The 23767-nt window shown below is 44.8% G+C and overlaps 1 protein-coding gene across 5 annotated transcripts in view; it reads right to left on the reverse strand.

Annotated features, from left to right (window-relative positions):
• The window catches only part of IFT81 (intraflagellar transport 81), a 270130-nt gene that overhangs the window by 112868 nt on the left and 133495 nt on the right, over window positions 1-23767 (reverse strand). For 3 of the 5 annotated variants that reach the window (XM_060193120.1, XM_060193121.1, XM_060193117.1), the window contains exon 1: window positions 2654-2791. The exons of 1 other annotated variant lie outside the window; for it this stretch is intronic. The gene's annotated coding sequence lies outside the window, so the exon portion shown is untranslated. Of the gene's footprint in view, window positions 1-2214; window positions 2582-2653; window positions 2792-23767 lie in introns of those variants that run through there. One more of the 5 variants, XM_060193118.1, reaches the window with a different exon arrangement.

Consider the following 23767-nt stretch of genomic DNA (forward strand, 5'->3'; position numbering starts at 1 on the left):
GGGATGCAGAGGTCATATAGACTCCTAAGCTGAATATGGGCCCCAGATCAGATCAAATTGACGGGGTTTACAGTCAACGATGTTTATGCACCTTTCCTATATTTGGAAGCTACTCTCTTCCCTGATCCAGCTTTCTGGTCCTTTTTCCAGCCATGCCATCATCTCCCCAGACAATAACCTGGATCCACCAGCAAGCACATCAGACATCAGGCTCAGAAAAACAAACAAACAATAACAAAAAAAAAAAAACTAGTATACTCATGGGCCCTTTGAAATATAATTAAAATAGGCCTACTAACTATCTACAAAACCCCCAAATCTTCATCTGCACTATTCCAGCCTTTAGGTTCATGATTAGTCAACAATTTGTTTGGCTTTATATGTTAACTCTTCTTTCAGCCACCAGGTTCCAGATGCTACCGTGATGCCAACTGGACTTCCCTGGGCAGATGACCCCACCAATGTGTCCTGGAGCCCCGCTTCCCCAGACCCCTGCCCCAACAGGGAAAGAGAGAGACAGGCTGGGAGTATGTATAGACCTGTCAATGCCCATGTTCAGTGGGGAAGTAATTACAGAAGCCAGACTTTCTGCCTTCTGCACCCCATAATGTCCATGCTTCTAGAGGGATAAAGAATAGGGAAGTTATCAGGGGAGGGAATGGGATATGGAGTTTTGGTGGTGGGAATTGTACCCCTCTTATCCTATGGTTCTGGTCAGTGTTTCCCTTTTATAAATCAAAAAAAAAAAAAAAAAAGAAAGAAAGAAAGAAAGCTTATACTTGGGAGTCAGGAGGTGGTGCAGCGGGTTAAGCACACATGGCTTGAAGCTCAAGGACCAGTATAACGATCCTGGTTTGAGCCCCGGCTCCCCACCTGCAGGGGTGTCACTTCACGGGTGGTGATGCAGGTCTGCATTTGTCTTTCTCTCCCCCTCTGCTTCCCTACTCTCTCGATCTCTCTCTATCCTATCTGACAACAACAGTGGCAATGACAACAACAATAACAACAAAGGCAACAAAATGGGGAAAATGGCCTCTAGGAGAAGCAGATTCATAGTGCAGGCACCCCAGCAATAACCCTGGAGGGAAGAAAAAAAAAGATCATATTTTCAAATACAATAAATATTTGATAGACTGCTTTATCAAAGTTTCCAGTCTTTCCACAGACAGGTATTTTTTTCGTGTGTGTGTGTGTGTGTGTGTGTGTGTGTGTGTGTGTGTGCGCTTTAGCAGTTTAAAAAATTAACTACAAAATTTTGGGGCCAGGGAGATAGCTCAGTGTATCAGAGCACCAGCTTGCACACATGAAGGTTAGTGGTTCCATCTCCAGCAAGGCCTTATGCCAGAGTGGAACAGTAGTGTGTGTGTGTGTGTGTGTGTGTGTGTGTGTTTGTGTGTGTGTGTGTCTTCCCCTCTCATAATAACTAAATAGTTATTAAATTTTAAAAGAACTTCTCAAAAACTATTTCAGCACTCCCTAATTGTTTTTATGGAACTGCTAAGACATTCCTTGGAACTGCATTCACCTTGCTCCATCTAAAACAGGTTTCTTAAACTGAGTGGGCAGAGCTGACAATTTTGAAAATATCAAAATGTAAAGATATCATTATTTCCCTATACTTATCATTAAATGAATTTTCTGCTACAAAGAAAAGTAAAAAGTCAAAGACAGCAAGGGGGATACAAATGTGTCTTCTAGATTTGGGATTTCCTATTATGCTATAGAGGGAAAGCCTAAGTAAATACAGCCCACACTAGAGATGCAAGTTTTCCATAGTTGAAGTGTTTTAAGGGGTGGGGGGTAGATAGCATAATAGTTATACAAAGAAACTCTCAAGCCTGAGGCTCCATAGTCCCAGGTTCAATCCTCTGCACCACCATAAGCCTGAGCTGAGCAGTGCTCTGGTTAAAAAAAAAAAAAAAAAAAAAGTGTTTTAAGCAAAAGACCATGCCCACACACACACGACCTCTCCCTCTCCCTCTCCCTTCCCTTTTCACAACCAAACGCCACAGAACATGCTGCTAAGCTAGGACCCCTGGGTGGGCGCTGGGAGGCGCGAGCCGGACCCTCCCCAGCAGCGCTGAGCTGGGCACCCGAAGCGCAAAGCCGCGGAGCAGCAGGTTGTCTGTGCCACCGGCTCTGCGCGCCCGAACTAGCAAAAGCAATTACTCTCCGTCTTCAGCCCAGTCGCCTCGCTAACACGCAAGCACTCACCCACTTCAGACCCCAGGGGGTGTCAGTCTGTCTGTCTGTTTGGGGTGGGGGGGTCAGGGAGGGGTCGACAGAAACCAGGGCGCGCGTCTATTTGGCACAACTCGGGACAGAAGCGTCGCGGCCCGGGGCGCAGAGCCGCGCGAACGCCGGCCCGCAGTCTCCGCGGATTCCCCCGGAACAACGTGGCCGACTCCCGGGCGCGGGGCCGGGACCGCGGACCCCACAGCGCCTCGGGCACCTCGGGAGCGGCCCCGGTCCCTCAACGGCTCAGGCCGCAGGGGAGAGGCCTGGCTCCCGGCGGTGCCCGCAGGGGCCCGACCCCTGAGGTGGGTGCCCGATGCTGCGACCCCTCGACCGGCGAGGTGCTGCACGAGGGGGCGGGAGTTATTTCCTATTTGGGGGCTCGGGGGAGTTTCCGACCGACGGTTAGCAAAGTTACCTCAGATTCTCCTCACGAAACCACTTCCCCGCCCCCCGGGAGGCCGTGGGGCTCCAGTGGGTTCCTAGAGACAACTCCTTGGCAACCGTTGCTAGGCGGTTAAGTTACGTCACTTCCGGCAAGACTACCAGCATTTCCACTCGGCAGGAGCGCGCTGAGGCCCAGGTCCGACACCACTAAGGGCCCGTGGGTGTCCGGCCCACGTGTAAGGCTCCCTCGCGGGCCCAGAGCCACTGTGGGCAGCCTCAAGGATTTGGGGGCGGGGACGGGAGCCGCGGGGATGTTATCGTAGCAGGAGTCTTGCCTGAACAGTCTGCCCTTCAGCACTTTACATAATACTGTGCATTATTATGCTCTTCCATCGAGCATTCTCATCCATCCATCCATCCATCCATCCATTACTTTGAGGCAAAACTAGTGGGATTTGGGTGGGGAGACACAGAGGAGCAACTGTAGAGTCGCTGGCAAGATTGAAAGACATTCACCACAGATTTCTGCTTTGGTGTCACATTTTAATCCAGTAATGTATGTTGAGAACCCGAAATGAAATGGGCTGGGGCTCTTGATTTCTGAGAGCCTCTGCTTAGGTACCTGCAGAAATGAATAAAGTCATTTCAGTCTTAATAGTGTTCACTACTATGAGGTAGAAAGGAGAAGCTCTTGGTGCAGAGATCAGGGTTGTACCAGTTGACTTTGGGTAGGGGGAGGGGGAGCTTAGTTGATAAATACTATTCTAAAACTTCAGGAGTGGGGTGGTGGCACACCTAGTTGAGAGCACATGTTACAATGTGCAAAGACCCGGGTTCGAATCCCCGGTCCCCACCTGCAGGGGGAAAGCTTCCAAAGTGGTAAAGCAGATCTGCAAGTGTCTCTTTCTTATATATCACCCTCTATCGATTTCTGGATGTCACTATCCAATTCTTCTTCTAGCGTTTGCCCTTCTTCCATAGCCAGTTAACATCGTCAGGTTGAGTCTGATGTAAAGTTTCGAGACCTCCTTTGAATCTGGAGAGGTGGCAGTCGTTGACTATGTGGGTCATAGTCTGTCTGGAGCCGCAGGGGCAGTTCGGGTCGTCTCTGGCTCCCCAGCGATGGAACATAGCTGCGCACCGGCCATGGCCTGTTCGATAGCAATTGAGGAGGGCCCAATCATAATGTGCTAGGTCAAAGCCGGGTTGACGCTTGCAGGGGTCTGTGATGAGGTGTTTGTTCTTTACCTATCTGACTGCCAACTCTGTTTCCAAGAGTCTGGAACAGAGAAGTTCAGTGTAGGCATAGGGGACCAGATTGGATGACGAGACGTCAAGCGTTGGACAGGGTGGGCGAAGATATCCGCGTATATTGGCAGGTCTGGTCGAGCGTAGACGTGGGAAATGAACTTAGGTGATGCCGCATCCCAACGAATATCTGGCGGGGCGATGTTGCTAAGAACTGGCAGCCATGGAACCGGGGTGGAACGGATGGTTCCAGAAATTATCGTCATGGAGGAATATAATTTGGAATTGACCAAGTGGACATGGGGGCTACGGAACCATACTGGGGCACAGTATTCTGCAGTGGAATAGCATAATGCCAGAGATGATGATCGTAGTGTGGAAGCGCTCGCGCCCCATGAGGAGCTGGCCAGTCTTGCAATTGCTGCAGTTTTTATGAGATGTTCGTGAAATGACAGGGTGCGATTGAGAGTAACGCCAAGATAGACTGGCTTGGGCTTCATGCCGGATTCTCGTATCGCCAAGCTGCACATTAAGCTCACGCGAGGCCGAGGCATGGTGTAAATGGAAAACAGATGATACCGTTTTTGCAGTGCTAGGGATTTTTTACAGTAATCAGATATCAGAGACATGTCTTTCGTGAGTGTTTCCTCGAGGATGTCAAGCTTGGATGCCTGAGTTGCACAGCAGATGTCATCGGCGTAGATGAACTTCCTTGAAGAAGTTTCTGGGAGGTCATTGATGTAAATATTAAATAGCGTAGGAGCCAGAACAGAGCCCTGGGGGAGGCCACTTGAGACAAGTCTCCATCTGCTAGACTTGTCACCCAGATGCACCCGGAATCTTCTGTTTTGGAGAAGAAATGATATAGTGTTGGCCACCCATGGAGGCAGGCATCTTGAGATCTTGACTAGGAGACCATGGTGCCAGATTGTGTCATAGGCTGCTGTGAGATCAACAAAGACAGCACCCGTCTTTAAATTCTTCTGGAATCCATTTTCAATGTAAGTTGAGAGGGCCAGGGCTTGTTCGCAGGTAGATCTTCCTGGGCAGAAACCAGCTTGGGCGGGTGATAGGAATTTCTCTGTAAGAAGAGAAATACATGACAAGAAGCAGCCTCTTAAGGAGTTTGTAACACACGGAGAGGAGAGAAATTGGTCTATAGCTGGCGGCCAGTGTTGGGTATTTCTTTGGTTTCAAAACTGCTATTATCTTCGCACGATGCCAAATTTTGGGCATAGATTCGGATTCCAAGATGTGGGACAGGAATGAAGTGAGCCACTTCTTTGCCGCGGGGCCCAAGTTAAGAATGAGTTCTGGGGTGATGTTATCATAGCCAGCAGCCGTTCCCGGTTTAACCCTCTTCAAAGCGTCTTCCAGTTCAGACAGTGTAAAGAGAGAGAGTTTTGGAGATGGACAAGATAAACGGAAGTGGGATGACCACTCATGGGAAATTTCTCTTTTCCAGACTGGGTCGATCTTAGTACGTCCAACTTGAGTTAGGTGACTGGCCACTGAGTTTGGAGATACGGGAGGATGGGAGACGGGAGGGGGTTGGCTACCAGCACCCAGACTATGAAGAAGCTTCCAGGCCTTCCTACTTGAGTGGGTGAAGTTCAGACTTTCCGTGAGTTGTTGCCAGCGGGCTTGGCGTGCTGCATCCAGGGAGGCAATGAGATGGTCGGCCACATCTGGGTCGCCTGACTCATCATACTGCTTTAGTAGTTGCTCGCATTCAGCATCAAGACAAGGCGTATAGTTAGCACGTCTCCCACGAGGAATAGCTTTATTTATTTATCTAATAAATAAAGATAATAAAAAATTGTTTAAACAGATTTGAAGTGTTATGACTCACATCCTTACTTTTTTTCCCTTCTATTTATTGTTGTATGCTTTACATTGGGTAGTTCTCCCCCGCCAAGAGAATTGGATCAGTCCAGTTAGTTTCGAGGGCCTGCTTGGCCCCGCCCCGAAGGAACCCCGCCAGAGTTAGTTACACAGTTGGAGAGTTGAAGGGTTCCTGAGTTCCAGAGTTGGAGAGTTGGAGAGTTACAGAGTAAAAGAGAGTGCTTGCGCCACCGCAAAGAGACAGCAGAGTTCTGTTTGGTGATTAGTTTGGTTTAGTTTATGAATCGTTGTTCCTGAATAAAGAAATACAGCTTCCCTGCCCGGCCGTTGTCTCCGCGCCTCTGTTACCCACCCGTGAAGCTAGCCAACCCGGCAAGAGCCTCCGAATTTTAACAACAAATGGCGCCCACGTGGACCTGACCTGCGCATCTCTCAGATAAGTAAAGACAATTTGGCTACCTATGCACTATGGCTGGCCTTCTCTTCTGCTTGTGAAGAGATCTCCAAAGGCCTCTGCTCTTTCTTCACGAGACTGTTGTTTGCTGTTTCTGGAACATTTATCTCTGGACCACTCTGTGGTTTCCACTCGCTCGGGCGAACTCAGAACAGCCAGCAGGAAGAGCCAGCAGGAGGGAGGCGAGGCGCGGAGCTGTTGTTTCCACCTGGTTAAACAGCCAGCCAGCCGGCTGCGCCCAGACAACCCCGCGCACCACGCCCGCAGCCCCGCAGCCCCACAGCCCGCAGGAGGCCGACGCCAGCACACAAGAGCCCCAAGAGCCCGACGCCAGCACGCAGGAGGCTGACGCCAGCACACAGGAGCCCAATGCCAACACGCTGGAGCCCGATTCCACCACGCAGGAGCCCGATGCCAGCACGCAGGCCAGCCCACAGGAGCCAGCTCTCCACCGCGTGGCGCAGGGCACTGGACACGTGATCCCTCCACGCTGCTCGGCCACTGCGAGCAGGGCAGCAGACATGGCAGGGCCATGGGGCAGGGCCGTGGCGGCCTATCATGGCCGCCACCCCTGGGCACCTAGGCCCACGCCTTCTACAAAACTGGCCCGCCTGCCCCCTTGCTATAAATTCTAGAACGGTCCCGGACCTCCCGGACCCCCAGGCTCCCTGCCGAAACTGGGCACACGAGATCTCCAGCCGCCGGTCCAGTCTGAAGGCAGACAAGCTGAAGTATGCAGAGATTTGTGCAGAGATCGCAACCTGCAATTCCTAGAAGTGAAGCTGCGCAGGAGGCTACCTCCAGATGGTGAACCCCCCCCCAACAACTAAGACAGTACATATCTAAATTCGTGTTTAAAATGACATGTCTTCGTAACAAAGGTTTCTCTCCTTGTGTATTAATGACCATGTTTATGTGTATGTTTAAAGTTTGGTAAACAATAATTTTAAGGCTAAATTCTTACTAGACAAAGTTAAATATAAAAGGTTTTCAACGTAATTCTCATAAAGATAAAATTAACTTACATTTAAAGTCTGAGGTAAAAATTAGTTAACAATCAATATATTTTAACTAAGTTGGTCTAAACAAAAGGTTAAATAGACTTGTTGATATGTAAAACTCTCCATTACCTTCTCTATTAGAAATGGTAGATCACACAATGGCTATGCTAATTATTCTCATGCCTGAGGTTTCCTTTCTTGACTCCATCTTGAATGGGTGTAACAAAAGGTTAAAAAGACATTGTTGCTATGTAAAAGTCTCAAATTCCTTCTGTATTAGAAATATGCTAATAACAAGTTTTGTTTCATAGTAAGTAAATTGCAGCCAGCTGCCTTTGGGACTCTAGGCCGTTCCCCGCCCCCATGCAAATGCCCATCGAGGCAAGTAGCCCCCCAGAGGCAAGAAATGTTTTTTTTAGCTGATAAAGTTTTGCCCACAGAGGCAAGAAAATGGCCGGCCCCCTCAGGCCTTCCCTTGGCAGCACACTGGTTCTTGTTACTTTCTTACATGTTTCTCCATGTTTGTGCCAGTTCCTTTTTAAAAAATGTCTGTATGATATATGTTTCTGTTCACCCCACACCCTTGATACTGTAGTCATTTAGTTAAAAAGAAAAGGGGGAACTGTTGTATGCTTTACATTGGGTAGTTCTCCCCCGCCAAGAGAATTGGATCAGTCCAGTTAGTTTCACGGGCCTGCTTGGCCCCGCCCTGAAGGAACCCCGCCAGAGTTAGAGAGTTACACAGTTGGAGAGTTGAAGAGTTCCAGAGTCCTAGAGTTGGAGAGTTGTTGTAGAGTTCGAGAGTAAGAGAGAGTTCCAGAGTTACAGAGTAAGAGAGAGTGCTTGCGCCGCCGCAAAGAGACAGCAGAGTTCTGTTTGGTGATTAGTTTGGTTTAGTTTATGAATCGTTGTTCCTGAATAAAGAAATACAGCTTCCCTGCCTAGCCGTACGTCTCTGGTCGTCTCTGTTACCCGCCCGTGAAGCTAGCCCAGCTGGCTAGAGCCTTTCGAATTTTTTAACAACAATTTATTTATGGAATAGAGACAGCCAGAAATTGAGAGAGGAGGGGGAGATAGAGAAGGAGAGAGACAGACACCTGCAGCCCCCGCTTCACCACTCGTGAAGCTTCCCCCCTGTAGGTGGGAGCCAGGGGCTCTTAAGCAGGTGTGCCACCACCCAGCCCCTAAAAGATTTTTTTTAAGTTAAAAAAAAAAACTTCGGGAGTCGGGCAGTAGCGTAGCGGGTTAAGCGCACGTGGCATGAAGCACAAGGACCAGCATAAGGATCCCAGTTCCAGCCCCTGGCTCCTCGCCTGCAGGGGGAGTCCCTTCACAGGCGGTGAAGCAAGTCTGCAGGTGTCTATCTTTCTCTCCCCATCTTCCCCTCCTCTCTCCATTTCTCTCTGTCCTATCCAACAACAACGACATCAATAATAACTACAACAGGAAAACAACAAGGGCAACAAAAGGGAAAATAAATATTAAAAAGAAAACTCACTTATACTGAAGACCACTTTTTTCATTGAGAAAAAAAATTCTTTTCTGAAAACTTAGTAGTCTGCTCAAACATCTTGGAAAAAAAAAACAACTAGTTATCAGACTTGCCAGCAACAATAACAACAAAAAATCTATATTAGGCTTCTGTGTGTCCCATTCCTGAACTGGAGGGGGGTGTATTCAGAGGACAAGAGTTACCTGACCCTTACCCTCATGCCCCAACCGGCTTCTCACCTCAAGCTCTCTTATAAGAAGATGCTGCAATATGGAAGTGTTTTTAAAATGTCCCCCGGTCTTCACTGGAGGAGTGTGGAGGAGATGAGAGACAATAGAAACTACCCCTTCCAGTTCCTCTATTTAACCATGTAACTACTGCAAAGATCATCCAGATGTGTGCCTTGCCCGAATTATTCAGAGGGAGAACGGATCACACTGGGTGAAGTATATTTTTCAAGATTTGGTTTAGGATTAGACTTTTAAAAAGTAACTAAGAGGGTCATTGTTTCATGTAATTGTAAAGTGGAAAGATATCTAGGAACTCAATGATGTCATCTTGACATTCTTCCTCTGGCTCATCCCCACTTTCCTCTGAATGTTCTATTAGCAGCATCAGACTTACATCCTCCTAGCCTAGCAACCTCAGTAAAAATAGAATTTTTTTTCAATAGTTCCAGTCAATTTTCAGGTCAAGTTCGGATTGATCTGAAATGTCTCTGATCATTCTTGAGTCTAATGTTATGACTCTGGCAGATATGGTAATTGGGTGGGCATAGCTCCCTGATAGTGAAGACTTGGGGCCAAGAAGGTGTGTCATGGAATAGACAGCATGCATGCATCAGTACCTGGGTAGATCTCTAACACTGTATAAGAGCACACAGGACACAACTAGTGGAACTCCATGGGTAGCAGAGTGGGTTTTGGCTCTCTATTTCTATCTCTCTCTCTCTCTCTGAAAATATAGAATGAATATTGGACCAGGAAATGGATTCAGGTCCTGAGCTCATTCCATGGCACCACAAAATAAAAAAAAGAAAAAAAGAAAAAGAAGAAGAAGAATTGGATTATATTACCAGATAGAGATAGATGGGCTGTACAAATAATCACAATAGATGTCTCATATACATGGTCAGGGAAAGTGGCTAAGTCCTGGTTAGGTAGGTAAAATCAGGAGAAGAAAGGAGCCTGTACTTATTGTGTAAAGTATCAGTCAATGCAAACCTTTTGTCTAACTTCCTTCTCACAAAAATTATCTTCTTCAATACAAGCTTCCATGGTGGACTGTTAGGCCTTGGGATAACAACAGATATTCACTCCCAGCTCCGTCTTGACAAAACCTGAAGATTTATGTGTCTATAATGTCTTCAGCTGCTTCTTGTGTCAGAAATTCCAAACAAGAACTTTCCTGTGCAGAGTATAGAAAATTTAAGCCAATTTTCTGTTTTTGGTATTAAATTTAGACCTTTCATTCTGACCATGAGGCATTTCTGGATTCTGCACAAGTATTCAGAGAATGCCAGTTTTCAAAATACAATCCCATCTGGGGCTACTTTGCACACTGCCCACTTTATCTCATTCTCTTAAAACTGGGAAAAGTGACCCAGACACAGGAACAAGGGGAAGTGGGTCATTCTATTACCCATTAATTGCCATTTAATGCCTTTGCCATCTAGGTTACTTGGAGATGAAAGAAATTAAATTTACACAGAAACCTAAATTCAATTTGCAGTTATCCTAAATTGTCCCTTCTCTGACACATTAATCTTGTGGACATGTTTAGCAGCAGAAAGTACTTTCCTAATTGTATAAAGATAAATAATATGTGAAGCATTTAACTAAATGGATAAGACGCCAGGGACCTTATTAAATGCATACTGAATACTACATTTTGTCAAGTAGGATTTTTTTTCAAAGAGTTTTGCAAATTTAATGGGCAATGTTGATTAGTCAAAACAAAATGCAATTCATATTAATTAATTGGTTAAATGTATGGGTTAAAATAAAAGATGCACTTAACATTTCTTTACTAGGTTCAAATAATCATGTCATCAGCTACCAAGTTATGTTAGGAACTTTGTTAAACACAGCACATATGAATCAATAATTTATGTCTGTATTCCTGTTTACTTTTCTATTGAAATAATTTGCATTTTCTTGAGTTTTGTAGTTGAAATCATCTTGTTTTGTTTTTGTTTTCTGTTTGTTTGTAAGCCTCTGGGCCTTTGGGGGAGATTACACAGGTTGTTTTCTAAGAACTGGTGGAGGGGAGAGAGTTGCTTGTAGAGTAATAAAAGAGAGGAAAGACATTAAGAAGGCTGGAAAAGAATCAGAGATTGGTAAAGCCAGGGGAGCCCTTAAGAAGGAAAAATTGTGCTGAGGAGACTACTTTCTGGGTCCAGGGTATTCTGGTCAGGCAAAACTGTGCACCAGGCCTACATGAAAGCACCAGTGCCATTGAATTTGAAAGAATCAGGCAGTCTGAAATGGTGGACAGGATATGCCACTAACAGCAGACTGCAGGTGACTTTCCAAAAACTTAGATCAGTGTAAAAGAGCCCAGGGATTTGGTATCGATTTAGCGAATAGAAGGTGTGTGTGTGTGTGTGTGTGTGTGTGTGTGTGTGTGTGTGTGTGTGTGTGTTTGAAATCCAAGTCAACTCAGAGTTGAATTTCAGTTGATAGTTAAATAATATACTTCCTCATACAAATCTGAGTTGTGGACTAAAATGGAAAACCTCTATGCTAATCAGCTTCCTGACAAGAAAAAGGTGGCACATTCTGGGCAATTGACAGCTTAATGAAGGACTATTTATAACGGTGGGGGTGGGGTCTGGGGAAACCAACAAAGGCAGCCATTACTATCCCAAGCTTATAACAGCAAGAAATGAAACAAGTGCCAGGACAGAGGAGGTATGGAAAAGGTTGCCTACCTAACAGGAGCCTCAGATGCTGATAGTCTTAAACTCACTCTTCCCACATGCTGTTCTGAAGCCCTAATGTTGGTTAAAATCAACAAGATGATTTCATCCCTGCAGATTGGGTTCCTACTGTATAGAGTAGCAAGAAAATAGCACAGTGAGGAACTAGAAGGGTAGACTGATTGAATTACAAATTAACTTCCATATTGAATTATACAATCAAAAGGTTGGGCAATTAGGCCTTGTGGGATTAACCAAACCACTACCACATCTCCTGAACTGCCCTGAACCCTAGGCAATGCATGGAGATAGGACTAATTTCATCTCAGCAGACTTCCCACACCCACACTGCCTCATTTAATCTTCAAAAGTCTGTGAGGACAGTGATTCCCTCCCCCAGAGAGCGAAAAGAGATCACATAATAGGTAACCGGTTGAACCAATATTCAAACCTGAGTCTACCTGATCCCAAAACCATTTTCATCAGTCTACTAAACTAGCTTAAAAGCAATTTGGTAGTTTCGGCAGAGTCTGAAAAAAAGACCATCTCTCTGGCTGTTCGGATGAGCAGCAAAGGGACTTCCTATGTGGCAGAGCCAGTGTTAACATAACTGACTACCTCTGCCTACAAAGGGTTTTGCTGGAGAACCACTTTTCTGACCACATGGGGCTCATGGTGCCAAACCTAAGTGTTTATTTCAGAATCAAACAGGGGAAGATAAAGAGGAAAAACTTGGTTGATGATGGGAAGAAAAAAAAAAAGCATATTTTCATTTCAGATGACTTTCAAGTTCTTTTTTCCCCAGCTGAGTAGTGGTGTGTGTATTTATAGAATTCAGGGGGAGTAGTTAAGGGTAACCAGCAGTGGAACTGTATTTTGGGCCATCAGGAAGCTCAGAATCATGCAGGAAAAGGTTGAGGGGAGGGGACAAGAAAAGGTCAAGAGCAGCAGGACACAAATTGGCTTTCTCCTTCATGTTGCCAAGACCTTTTCTCTCTCCTAAGCTAATGACGTCAAATCCGAGATCTTTAAGTGCATAGAATAATGGAATCAAAATGATAGGAAAATGGATAAATGACTAAACATAGAGCAGAAAAATATCTAGCCATTAAAAGAAATCAAATCGGGGGTCGGGTGGTAGTGCAGCAGGTTAAGTGCACGTGGCCCAAATCTCAAGGACCAGTGTAAGGATGCGGGTTCAAGCCCCCACTCCCCACTTGCAGGAACGTCGCTTCACAGGCGGTGAAGCGGGTCTGCAGGTATCTATCTTTCTCTCCCCCTCTCTGTCTTCCCCTCCTCTGTCCACTTCTCTCTGTCCTATCCAATAACAACAGCATCAATGACAACAATAATAACAAGAGCAACAAGGGCAACAAAAATGGGGGAAATAGCCTTCAGGAGCAGCGGATTCGCAGTGCGGGCACTGAGTCCCAACAATAACCCTGGAGGCAAAAAAAAAGAAAAGAAATCAAATCCTGATACACATTACCACAAGAGTAACATGAAAACATGACATAAAGGCCAGGTATTACTGTATGATCTCATCCACATGAAATCATCTAGAAAAGACAAATCCAGGAAGCCAAAGAGTAGACTGTTGATTGCCTAGAGTTAGGGGAGGAGAGAATACAGAGCAACTGCTTAGTGAGTGTAGAGTTTCCTTTGAGGGTGATGGAAAGCCTCTAGAAATAGAGAGCGGTTATGGTTATGCAACAATAGTGAATGTGCTAAATGTAGCTGACCTGTGTCTTTAAAATGATTAACTTTATGGTATGTGACATTCATCTCATTTTACAATAAATGGTGGGTGTTTAGGGCCTTGGGAAGTCAACCTTGCACTTCAAGTTTTCCAAACTGTAGAGACAGCTGATGTTTCAGGCACAGCATGGCGTAAGGTCTAATTCCCTTCAGAGTTCTCTTCTATTTCTGATCACTGGCTTCCTTTCTGTCATTCAAACGCACCACATCCCTCCTGACCTTTGCACTGCTTTTGTAGCCGAGCTGTTCTTCCCCAGATCTTCCCTAGCCAGACTCTTTCTCATCCAGGTCTCAGCTCCAATTTTACTTTCTTAGAGAAGTGTATCCTTACCTTCATGCTCCAAACTTCCCACCTACTAGTCTTTCTCCATCATTGTTTTTCAGACTGTCAATTATGACTTACTAGCATATACTGAAATCAGTCTGGGGCACTTGATAACATTTTTTTAAGAATAAAATGGAATGGCCTCAGAGGTGGCTCAGTGGGCAGTGGACAGAGTGCAGAATTTACATGCTTGAGCTTCAGAGTTTGACCCCGACACCACAAAAGCCAATGCAATACTTTGATCTCTGCCTCCCCTGCCCTGTGCCCCAAATAATAGTTTTTTTTTTAAAAAGTGAATTAGAGTGGTCTTGGAGGTGGAACTGTGGATAAAACATTGGGTTCTCAAGCATGAAGTCCCAAGATCAATCCCTTGCATCACATGTGCCAGTTCTCTCTCTTCCCCTCCCTCTCTCCTCTCATAAGTAAATAAATTGTTTGAAAATGAAGTGGAATAGAATACATCGCATGGGATAAGGGTAAGTATTTCTGTCATAAATATTTAGGTGCTTAACAAACCATTCTAAATGTATAGGCTTCAAACTTAGAACAACAACACTCCCCATTGGCCACCACCCCTGCCTCCAAGTCTGTGAGTAAGCTGGGCTCATTTGGGCAGTTCTGCTCCACTGTGACTTGATTCAGTTCACCTGGGTGAGATGTTTGATGGTTTCCCTCCTTTCTGGAGCCTTAGGACTGGCTGCCATCTCTCCTTCCTGCGGACTGTCTCTCTCTCCATAGTCTCTCATCACCCTGTGGTCTGACCTGGGCCTCCTTTCATGACACCAAGAGCACAAAGGTGAAAACTTCAAAACCTCTTTAAGATGAGACACAGAACAAGCACAGTGTTCTTTCCACTGAATTCTGTTGATCAAAGCAAGGCATAAGACCTTCACAGATTTCAGGAAAGGAGGACTCAGGAAGTGGGATGGGGTTACCAAGTGAAATTTGCTAACTTGTTAGCAGGCATCTTTGCAGACAATCTACCACAATATTTTTTTAAAGAATTTTTAAAATTTTATTTACTTATTTTCCCTTTTGTTGCCCTTCTTGTCTTTTTATTGTTGTAGTTATTGTTGTTGTTATTGATGTCATCGTTGTTAGGACAGAGAGAAATGGAGAGAGAAGGGGAAGACAGAGAGGCGGAGAGAAAGACAGACACCTGCAGACCTGCTTCACCACTTGCGAACGACTCCTCTGAGGTGGGGAGCCGGGGGCTCGAACCAGCATCCTTACGCTGGTCCTTGCGCTTTGCGCCACGTGCGCTTAACCCACTGCGCTACTGCCGGACTGCCAACACAATTGTTTTATAGAAGTTTATAGAAATTCAATTTCAGTTTAATAAACATGCATGTGGGTTTGTTAGGTCACACAATAAACATACTTCTTGCTATGAGTCATAGTCAAAAGGTTTCAAAACATTTCTTTTTCCACAGCACTTAATTCTTCCACTCTGAACTTAATTTTTGTTGTTGGTGTTGCCAACAGGCTTATCACTGGAGCTGAGTGATGCATTGTTCTACTGTCCCCAGAGGCCATTTCTTTTTCTTTTCTTTTTGATAGAGGGTGAGATAGGAAGGAGAAGGGGGAGGGGAGGCACCAGTAGCACTACTCCACTGCTTATGAAGCTTCCCCTTGCATGTGGGGACTAGTAACTTGAACCCAAGTCCTTGGACATGGTAATATTTGAACTTTACCAGATGAATCACCTCCTACCACCACCACACCCATTTTTTTTTTTTCACACCAGAGCACTGTTCAGCTCTGGTGTATAGTGGTGCCTGCACTTGAACCTGAGTCTTTGGAGCCTCAGGCATCAGAGCTGTTTGCATAACCACTATTCTATGCACCTTCCACCCCACGTTTACTTTTTAATCATTAGAAAACAAGATAAGAAGGTAGGGACCATGCCTCTCTCGTTCATTGTTATGTCCCTAGCACATCACAGGGCTGGCACTCACTAAACAATAAACATATGCTGTTGTTGAATAGGGAGTAACAGCGATTGTTGACTAGCTACTGAGCAGTTAAAAGTATTTTTTAAATTTGTTCAACCACAGCTGAGCACTTTCTATGTGGCAGGAACTATTCAGGGTGCTGGTGAAACAATAGAAAACAAAACAGTCAGTGATCCCCCTGCCCTTAGAGAGTTTACATTTCACTATGATACTAGAACAGGATCCAGGAGACTTGTTGATACTATTTTGACAACTAAGAAAACTGAGAGTTGGAGAGGTCAGGCAACTTGCCCACAGTCACACAGCTCATAATTTCACTCTGACACTTGGCTCTTCTCTACTCTGCTACAGATGTTGGGTTTTGCCCAGAAATGGACCTATGTGATCACAAATCCCAATTCCTGCTGTTGAGAGTCAAAGATGTCTTTCTGGGAATCTAACACTGAGTGGGGAGTGCCATGACCTCAGAATCCCTGCTGACCTCACCCGCCAGAAACACCCCCCACACATATAGACACACACCATGATGACGGCTTACACCTGGGGTGTTGCTGATTTGAACCACAGCTCTCAGTCACTCACTCACCCCTGCTGTCTTATCGGCATGTGACATCCCCAAGTGGCTGGGCCTGTAGCCTGGCAAAGAATGCAGCCTGCACAAAAATAAACCTGCTACATTCTTTGGCAGCCCCCTGCCCTTTCCTGCTCTCCAGCCACCCGTCTTCCCATGCCAAGAAGGCTGAGAGAGGGGAAGCCATCCAGCCCCTAGAATGAGAGGGAGAAAGGAGAGGGGGGAGGAGGAGAGGAAGAAGAGGAGTCAGACGGATGGACACACACACACACACACACACATCACATACACACACACACATCACATCACCTTATATGGGAACATGCACAGACAATGTGGCAATGGCTTAGAGGGCAGCAGAGGTCAGATACCAGACAGATGGAAGAAATTAAACATGGGACAGAGCGTGTTCCTGGATCCTGGAAACAGCTTTTGTTTCACAGCTAGCTTGCACAAAGCCTGGCCCGTTTTCCTTTTTTGCCTAAACCAAGCAAGATGTGTGTCCTGAGCTTGCCATGCCTTTGGGTTAGGCCCCAGAGTTTGGCTTGGCAGAGGTCCCAATCCTTTAAGGTCATTTTCTTTGATGAATATAACTCCTCTTTTGCAAATAAGTAAGAGAAGACCAAACCATTATCCTGAGTTTCCAATATCTGTCCAAAACATGTAAATCAGTGGCAAATGAGTAAATATGCCTTTATTTCTCATTCATTCACTCATTCTGTAACTAATGAGAACCAATTATGTCCAGTTACTGGGCCAAGAGCTGGAAAGACAGTGGTTGTTATGATGACTGATAACAATGATAGCATAACATCAACAGTAATAGTAATAGTTATTGTGTATTGATTTGAACCTATTTAGTAAACATGCCAATTCATAATAATTTACTTAGCACCTCCCATGTTCTAAAAACCAGTGATATAAAACATTTATCTCAAACTCACCGGGTCCCTTCTCTGTGGAGTTGGCAAGAGGGTAGGGGGGAAGGTAGAAATGGCAGATATTAAACAAATGGTCCCATCGAATTCTCAGAACAGCTTTCTGAATTTTTTTAAAGACTTTATTTATTTATGAGAAAGATAGGAGGAGAGAGAAAGAACCAGACATCACTCTGGCACATGTGCTGCTGGGGATCGAACTCGGGACCCCAGGCTTGAAAGTCCAAAGCTTTACCACTGCACCACCTCCCAGACCACAGCTTTCTGAATTTGATACTATTATGATCTTCATTTAACGGAGAGTTTGTCAGTTTCGCCACAGTGAACATTTTGAGTTTGTTCATTCTTTGGTGTGTGTGTGTGTGTGTGTGAGAGAGAGAGAGAGAGAGAGAGAGAGAGAGGGAGAGAAATGGTGTCACTCTGTGTACTAAAGGACATTTAGCAACATCCTTGACCTCTAAGCACTAGGTATTAGTAGCAATCTCCTCTTCCTCTAGTTGTAACAACCTCAAACTGCCTCCAGACATTGCCTAATAATCCCTGGGAGACAAAATCACCCCTGGTTGAGAGCCACTGATTCAGATAGAGGCTCAGAGTAGGTTAAGAGACTTATTTCCTACTACCATACCACCAGCACACAGAGTTCACATCCTGATCATTCTGATTCTGACATCTATGGGGCCAGATCTTTACAGCGTGAAGCCTCTCTCCTGGACAACAGATGGTTGTGGGTCTGCAGGGCTGCAAATTCCTTCCTTTCCCACCAGGGGTTTTGCTGGGGCTTTATGCCCTCAGATTCCACTACTCCCAGTAGACACTCCTCTCCTTTCTTTCTTTTTTTTTTTTTTTAAATGGAGAGGGGAAGGAAGAACTAGGTGGGGAGCTCCTAGGTAACAGGTGTGCACTAGCATTCCTGGTGTTTTCTGCTATTGGTGGGGAAGAATGGCCTTGACATGAACCTGGTGGTATAGAGGGATGGGAGATGGGACAGTCAGCCAACCATATTGAGTGGTGCATCAGAGCACTGCTGCCCAGGAGACAAGCAGCAGGTAACAAAACCAGGCTGGCAGCCTTTAAGCATTTCCTTGTGTTGCTGTGTGATGTGCAAATCCAATGGGAAGTGAAATTTTCCTTCTAGACCTTCCCAGCAAATAAAGTTCGTCTTTTTGATTCTGAGTGGGCTGACCTATACAGGAACCAATCACCGGCTAGAGGCAAGCAGTGATCTGACTGGTCAGATTTGTTGACCGCCAAACAAAGTACTAGGCTTAACTATGCTAAAAAAAAAAAAAAAAAAAAAGGTGAGGGTTGATGATAGCATAGGAATAACCCCTCCAAAGGAAAACTGGGTGCCCTTTGTCAGAAGGAAGAGGATGAATGTTGGTCAGACACCAACAAAAATCAACCCTATCCACTACACCTAGATTCTTTTCTATTACCCCGTCCTTCCTGCCTGCCTTCAACCAGTCTTCTCTAACTACTATGCACATTTGGGACAGGATAATTTTGTCAATGCCGCTTTGTTTCATGAGTCACTGTGACACGTTTTAATGAAATAAAAATTTCATTAAAAAAATTAAATGTTTAAGTTATTTTGAGTTGAACCTTATCTGTATCTTAACCACCTTGAGTCTGTTAAAGACATTGCAGCATGTATATACCACGGCTACCAGAAACAGCAGTTTTTTTGGTAACTGGGGGAACTCCCTGCCCCACACAATCTGGAGGTGGGGACGAGGATAACATTTAGTAGGACCTTTTGAGTAGCACTAGGGATCTGACATTATTCCAGTTCCAAATAATCCATGCTGAGATAGAGGAATACAGATAATTCATGCTGAGATGGAGGGGTTTGATTCCTTTTGCAAAAATGGAGCAGTATCTGGACTAGATGGATTACATCCTATCACAGAGAACCTAGTGCAAAACACCCTTTGTAGTTTTTAGTAAGCACATCTGGGAATACATTAAACAGCCTCTAAGTCTTGATTAAGAAAATGTCTTGTCAAATGGCATAACATTTATTTATTAATTGTCAGAACACAGCTCAGCTCTGGCTTATGGTATCCTTCTGGGAACTGATTCTGAGACCTAGGCACCACAGGTTTGAACATTTTTTTGGTAATTATTCTGCTTCTGTTTACTCATCTGTAAACTGGGGAAGACAAGATGAGAATTCTCAGTGACTGAGGATCAGAAAGGTCTTCATGAACCATAAAACACATAATGTATTATTAACACCAAGCACTCCAGTAACACAGCAATGCATCCCATGCATTTGAATAATCTCGGGATGTGGTCTGACCAAAATTACCATTTGATTGTTTATACATAGTCTTAAGTTACTTATACTTTAAAGTCTTGCTTTCTTATCTGTATTCTGCGGCAAAACTCTTTCTGACTGTGCACTAAGAACAAAATAAGAATTTCTGAAGAACAAAGAGAAACACATACAATCCAGAGCCAGACACTGGCAAGATGGCAAACAAAACTGGATTTAAGAGGCGCTAACTCCAGAATGTTAGTGCATTGCTGCCCTCTGCTGGCTAGAAATGGTGCTACAGTTGGTTACTGGGATCAAGGCAGAGAGGGCAAAGGATTAGTCTGCAGTTATCATGCTAGCAGTGGGCTAAGCAGTTTCAGATTTGAAACTCTTAAGTCTTAGCTCTTTCTAGAGGGAGAAAAATAAGAAATTAACAGCACCAATTATGGTTTCATTCTTGCCAGGTTCTCAGAGACTTTTCTAGACAGTCTGATTGGGATTTCAGTCTTCCATAGCCATTCTTTTTTTTTTTTTTCTTTTTTTTCTTTTTTTTTTTTTTTGCCTCCAGGGTTATTGCTGGGGCTCAGTGCCTGCACTACGAATCCACTGCTCCTGGAGGCCATTTTTACCCCTTTTGTTGCCCTTGTTGTCTATCGTTGTTGTTAATATTATTGTTGCCGTTGTTGTTGGATAGGACAAAGAGAAATTGAGAGAGGAGACAGAGAGGGGGAGAGAAAGAAAGACACCTGCAGACCTGCTTCACCGCTTGTGAAGCGACTCCTCCAGGTGGAGAGCCGGGGGCTCCAACCGGGGTCCATACGCGCTTTGCGCCTCCTGTGCTTAACCCGCGGAGCTACCGCGCCGCGCGGTTCCACAGCCATTCTAACTGCTTGGGCTTCCTGTCCTGTTCTTCATACCAAGGTAGCCGCTGTGGGTTCTAACCTAACAGGTTCTGTGTGTTTTACAAAAATGGTTTCACATCCTTAAAAGGGCTTTGTAGTGAGAAGAACAGGGAGAAGAACAAGGATCCCCCAGCTCCCTACCTACGGGGGGGGGGGGGGGGGTCTGCTTCACAAGCGGTGAAGCAGGTCTGCAGGTGTCTATCTTTCCCCCTCTCTGCCTTCCATTCTTCTCTTGATTTCTTTGTCTTATCCAACAGCAGCAGCAACAGTAACAACACTGAAAAAAAAAAGATGGCCTCCAGGAACAGTGGATTGGTAGTGCTGGTACTGAGCCCCAATGATAACTCTGGAGGCAAAAAAAAAAAAGTGCTTTGTAAGGTGGGTCAGGAAACTAAAGCATAGAGAGCATAAGACACTAGTTTGTAAGCACAAGAACTGGGATCTGAACTCTTACCACAGACACATTCTGACTTTACCACAAAACAAAACAAAACATTGTGCTCCCTTGTGTTGAGGACATGACTACAGCTAACTGTATGCATTTCTCTTTCTTTCTTTTACTTTTAACACCCAAATGGTATCTTCTGGACAAACATATGATGAATAAATGAGAAAGGGAAAGCTTTTGCAGACCTACCACATGCTGGAGACAATCACATACATATTCTCCTATTGACATGTGTGACTTTGAATTCCATATACCTCCACAATATGGCAGTACAGTGATGAGATTTCGAAATTTGCCCAAGTCCTCAAGTATGCAAATCCAGTGCTTTACCAGGCTGAGCCAGCTCCCAGGTCTGTCAGTGCAATTTTTTTTTTTTTTTTTACTAGAGCACTGATCAGCTCTGGTTTACAGTGGTGCAGGGGATTGAACCTGTGACTTCTAAGCCTTAGGCATGACAGTCTGTTTGCATAACCATTATGCTATCTACCCCTGCCCGTGCCAGTGCAATTCTTAAATTAACTCTGTATCTACAGAAATTCCAAATATGCCATCTTTTTTTTTATTCTATTAAATAAATAAGTCCAGATGCTTTCTACCCACCCACTCAAAAAGAAAGGAAAATTTCCCAAGGTCACTCAATAAAAGCTGACTTTAATTACCTTTCTTGTTTTTTTTTTTAAATTTTTTATTATCTTTATTTATTGGATAGAGACAGCCAGAAATTGAGAGGAGGAGGGGGATAGACAGGGAGAGAGACAGAGAAACACTTGCAGCACTGCTTTACCACTTGCAAAGCTTTCTCCCTGCAGATGGGGACTGGGGGCTCGAACCCGGGTCCTTGTGCACTGTAATATGTTTGTTCAACCAGGTGCTCCCCTTTCTTGGTATTAATATAGAAATAAATTATCGGGAGTCGGGTGGTAGCACAGCGGGCTAAGCGTAGGTGGTGCAAAGTGCAAGGACCAGCGTAAGGATCCCGGTTAGAGCCCCTGGCTCCCCACCTGCAGGGGAGTCGCTTCACAGGCAGTGAAGCAGGTCTGCGGGTATCTATCTTTCTCTCCCCCTCTGTCTTCCCCTCCTCTCTCCACTTCTTTCTGTCCTATCCAAGAATGTCCACATCAATAACAACAATAACAACTACAACAATAAAAAATAAGGGCAACTAAAGGAAAATAAATAAATATAAAAAATTTAAAAAAAAGAAATTATACCCTTAAAAGCATAAGTAGAGAAAATATATTGTAACCCTGATCAAGCTGGTTCAAAGGACTCCTCACTACAAAACCCATCAGAATTTTCTGTAAACAATTTTCTCCTGGGTGGGGGTAGATAGCATAATGGTTATGCAAAGAGATGCTCATGCCTGAAGCTCCAAAGTCCCAGATTCAATCTGCTCCCCACCATAAACCAGAGCTAATTAGTGCTCTCATGTAAAAAAACAAAAAGAAAAAAGAAAAATTTCCTCCCTGTAAACCTGAGGGAGTCTCTTGATCTGGGTTTAAACCAGATGGTATGGGGGATTGAACCTGGGACTTCAGGGTCTCAGACATGAGAGTCTTTGCATAACCATTGTGCATCTACTCCTGCCCCAAGCCCCACCTTTCCCAGCACTACTATGTGCCAGGATCTGTGTGAGTAATTATTTTATTTAATTCCTGTGATAACTATGTGATCAATACCAGTTACCCTCACCCTTTTCTTTTGCCTCCAGGGTTATTGCTGGGGCTTGGTGCCTGCACTGTGAATCCACTGCTCCTGGAGGCCCTTTTATCCTTTTGTTGTTATAATAGTTATTGTATTGTTGTTGTCCTTATTGTATTGTTGTTGCTGTCGTCATTGCTGTTATTGTTGTTAGGACAGAGAGAAATTGAGAGAGGAGGGGAAGACAGAGGGGGGAGAGAAAGACAGACACCTGCAGACCTGCTTCACTGCTTGTGAAGTGACCCCCACTAGAGGTAGAAAGCCAGGGGCTCGAACCAGGATCCTTGAGCCATCCCTGCACTTTGTGCCACATGTACTTAACCTGGTGTGCTACTGCCCCCCCACCAATTTTTTAAAATAGTTCCCAGGGTCTCACCTAATCTTGATATCAACTTTTCAAATGATATCTTTTTTTTTTCACTTTTCCTATCAGGAAAAGTATTGCTGTTATTATATTTGCTGAGGCTTGGTGCTTGTACAATGAACTCCACTGCTTCTGAGGACTTTTCTTTCTTCTTCTTCTTTTTCCTTTTAAAACAGGGGTAGAGAGAAATTGAAAGGGAAAAAAAGAAACACCTGCAGCTCTGTTCCACCACTCTGAAACTTGTCCCCTACACGTGGGGAGTGGGGGCTTTGAGCCCAGATCCTCACACATGGTAATGTATGCGCTCTACTGGGTATGCTACCGCCTGGCACTTATTATCCCAAGTTTACAAATGAGCAAATGGAAGCTTTGAAAAGCTAAATACCTTGCTCCAGTGTGTGGGCAAGTCTGGATATGGATAACTTGCTATGTTCTACAGGTTACTGTCTCCACGGTTGTCTTCACCACGTACAGAGAGGAAACAGAATCACAGATAGGGCCCAGATGTACTTACTGTCCTCTCTGGCTGAAATGCTCTTTCCAGCTATCCCCTTGGATCTCTCCCTTCCCCTTCTGAGGCCTTCACTCAAACGTTGTTTACATAGTCAGCTTTTTCCATCACCCTGTTTAAAAAGTCAACCCCCTCTCTTACATCTCCACAACAAAAGGACAAGCAACCCAGTTTAAAAATGGACAATTCACTAGAATAGACACTTCTCTGAAAAGATACTCAAGTGGCCAATGAGCACATGAAAAAGTGCTCAACGCCTAACAGTTTGCATTAGGGAAGGGCAAATCAAAACCACTTAATATTGCTAGGATTTTGTTTTAATGGGAAATAAATGTTGGGAATGTGGAGAAACTGGAACTTTACTTTGCAGATGGGAGTGTAAAATGGTGTAGCCATTGTGGAAAAAAAATGCCATGAAACTGTACACTTTTAAAAAATTATTTTTTTTC

The sequence above is a fragment of the Erinaceus europaeus genome, chromosome 6 (assembly GCF_950295315.1).
Source record: "Erinaceus europaeus chromosome 6, mEriEur2.1, whole genome shotgun sequence".
Classification (NCBI taxonomy): domain Eukaryota; kingdom Metazoa; phylum Chordata; class Mammalia; order Eulipotyphla; family Erinaceidae; genus Erinaceus; species Erinaceus europaeus.